This window comes from Schistocerca nitens, chromosome 5 (assembly GCF_023898315.1).
Source record: "Schistocerca nitens isolate TAMUIC-IGC-003100 chromosome 5, iqSchNite1.1, whole genome shotgun sequence".
Lineage (NCBI taxonomy): Eukaryota > Metazoa > Arthropoda > Insecta > Orthoptera > Acrididae > Schistocerca > Schistocerca nitens.
The window spans coordinates 280,934,604-280,938,249 of record NC_064618.1 but is presented as its reverse complement, the minus strand read 5'-3'; positions in this window follow the sequence as shown (position 1 = coordinate 280,938,249).

Here is a 3,646-nt window from a genome sequence, read left to right as displayed (position 1 = left end):
AATCTGTGAAACATATCCACGACATAAAAATAAACACACAACTATCCGGAGAGTTGAACCTAGTATCAGCCGAATACCACTTGGGTGCCTTAAGAACTGCTCTACCTCTCTCACTAATATTAAAAGTACATAATAATGTGTATGGCGCCTGTACGAATCCTTGTTAAAAGCGTGGTACACGTTGATACAGTTCTAGATAGCATAAGGATGTTCCGCTTCGTGCTTGCAAGTTCCATAAAAACTATCTGGGGAATAAAATCGCCAATATTTCGGTCTCGATAAGCGACATAGAAGCAGTGGGTGGGCCAGTGTATATTTCCTCGCTTCAGTTTTCACGAATGGTTGTGTAGTACCGATATATGCATGTGGAATTGTAATGGACAATAGGTGAAGAAATGACGTCACAGCGCATTTCCACGGAAACCACGCTTAACATTGTCATACTTCTATATAAGGAAAGACGCTGGGAAGTTTAGACAGAGTTTCAGAGAGAGGTCGCTACGTGCAGACAGCTTGCTACAGGAGCGAAAGTATTTCGACGACGACGCCGCCGTGTAGAAGTCGTTGGAAGAGCGAAAGCTGGGGAGGTGAAGGGCGTCGAAGGTGCTTGCGAACGATGCGAAGGTATGTCGTGGTGTCATGTCGTGGTGTCTGAGCATGTACGAGGTCCCACGACTTGCAGTAGGCTCTTGTTCAAGTACTCTCGTTCTCTTTCAGAACCTTGCATTTGTTTGTGTACAACGACGATGCCGCCGCCGTGAACAAATCGCTGGAAGCCAAAAGCTGCGGAGGTGGCGGCATCGAAGCTGTTTGCGAACGCTACGAAGGTACGTCATGGTATCCGAGCACTTACAAGCTCCCACGACTGGCAATAAGCTCGTTTCATTCAGAGCCTTGCATTTGTTTGAGCACAAGGACGCTGTCGCCGCCGTGTAAAAGTCGCTGGAAGCGCAGAAGCTGAGGAAGTGGCGGCGTTTAAGCTATTTGTAAACGACGCGAAAGTACACCTTGGTGTCTGACATCTTGGGACATTACAAGACTCAAGACACATGGGGAAGGTGGAGGAGCGATCCAACCGAGCTGTACCTGATGAGCGTAGAACGTGGTGTGTGTGTGTGTGTGTGCGCGGAACTTCTGGAGTCTGTATGAACTTGCAAATAAAACAAAATAAAATAACATTGAAATAAGTAAACTGATTTTGTCCTAACCGCACTCTACTGGTTTAAGGCTCATGATTTTCACCTCTGCCTAACGTATAGAGACTTTGTCTTCCCTGCAAATCCTGTACGCACTGGTATCACATTAACCTATTGTCCAACGTGACGCCCGGGTAATGCATAGTTCTGTTTCACCACAACGAACGATCCCTGACACAGTGGAACTTACAAACGATCGGTGACACTATACGTGGAATGGACTGAAACACCTGTGTGACCATGCTGAGGAAGAGGACATGTGACATTCACTATACTGCAAGTATATGTAACTCTAGCTGACGTATTAGACAGAGTAACAGTGTGCTTCCTGAACACAGCTTACACTATATGATCAAAAGTATACGGACACCCCCACACACATACGTTTTTCATATTAGGTGCATTGTGCTGCCACCTACTGCCAGGTGCTCCATATCAGCGACCTCAGTAGCCATTAGACATCGTTGGAGCAGAATGGGGTGCTCCGAGGAACTCTTGGCCTTCGAATATGGTCAGGTGATTGTGTGTCACTTGTGTGTCTACGCGAGATTTCCGTCAGGTGATTGTCACTTGTGTGTCTACGCGAGATTTCCAAACTCCTAAACATCCCTAGGTCCACTCTTTCCGATGTGATTGTGACGTACAGCACAGAAGCGTACAGACTGACGTTGTCTGTTAACTGACAGAGACCGCCGAAGTTGAAGAGGGTCGTAATGTGTAATAGGCAGACATCTATCGAGGCCATCACACAGGAATTCCAAATTGCATCAGGATCCACTGCAAGAACTATGACAGCTAGGTGGGAGGTGAGAAAACTTGGATTTCATGGTCGAGCGGCTGCTCATAAGCCACACATAACGCCGGTAAATGCCAAACGACGCCTCGTTTGGTGTAAGGAGCGTAAACACTGGACGATTGAACAGTGGAAAAACTTTGTGTGGAGTGATGAATCACGGTACACAATGTGGCGATCCGATGGCAGGGTGTGGGTATGGCGAATGCCTGGTGAACGTCATCTGTCTGCGTGTGCCAACAGTAAAATCCGGAGGCGATGGTGTTATGGTGTGATCGTGTTGTTTTGCGTGGCACTATCACAGCACAGGCCTATATGGATGTTTTAAGCGCCTTATTGCATCCTAATGTTTAAGAGCAATACGGGGATGGCGATTGTATCTTTCAACACGATCGAGCACCTGTTCATAATGCACGGCCTGTGGCGGAGTGGTTACACGACAATAATATCCCTGTAATGGACTGGCCTGCACAGAGTCCTGAACATAATCCTACAGAACACCTTTGGGATGCTTTGGGACGCCGATTTCTTGCGAGGCCTCACCGACCGACATCGATACTTCTGCTCAGTGCAGCACTCCGTGAAGAATGAGCTGCCATTCCCCAAGAAACCTTCCAGCGTATTGAACGTATGCCTACGAGCGTGGAAGCTGCCATCAAGGCTAAAGGTGGGCCAACATCATGTTGAATTCCAGCGTTACCAATGGAGGGCGCCACGAACTTGTAAGTCATTTTCAGTCAGGGTTCCGGATACTTTTAATCAAATAGTGTATGTCATACGATATTTCTGCCCGTCTTAAACCGAGGGTAATCAAATAACTAGATCCCACGATTATCAGTACCTAGTACCGGCACATAACAGTGTTTTGTCCAAATATAGCTACCTTTGATCTGCTACACCATTTACCACAATTTGAATACGATTGTTACTGAAAACTCACGTAAATCTGTAAAGTAAACAGGTAAGTGACTTCCCTAAACACAGGCTCTTACGTACTTTCCGTTCCTATTCGTCGTGCGAAGAATGTCGCCAACATAAGCATGTTCCCTCCCCGCCATCTCTCTTTGTCTCTCGCGAGCGGGCGCTCGCGCTCTCTCCCTCTCTCTTTCTTTGTCTTTTTTCTTTCTCCGCTGCGTACATCAGTTGTTTACTTCTGTTGCGTAGCAGGTGGTGGTATTACGAAGTGGCGTGAGAAAGGATGGCAGCTTCTGTTACGGAGCACCAATTAAATCTGTGATTTGTGGAAAAAATCTTTAAAAGCGCCGGTAATATTATTAAATTTCTTTATCATTTCAGCATTGCAATGAACCACGCAAGGCAATTCTTTTAATCTTAGTGTCTCGATTGTTTAAATCTTTAAAATAATTATTTTGTGAAAAATCCTAACATGACAGAAGACCTATTTTTGAGAAATCGTTGCCAAAACTATTCAAATTGCAGGCTTAAGTAATCTACACCCGTAATGGAGCCCCTTTGCGATGTATAAATTTAAACTTTGTCTTAAGTGTGGCCATAACCTTCTTCTGTAATGTTTCAAAAGCATGCTACCCTACAACGTCACGCTCGGGCTCGGTGACGCTGCAAACAAGATGTCGATACATGCGAAAAAAAAAAAAAAAAAAAACGCCAGAGCTCAGAAGTTCATATTAGGTGTAAG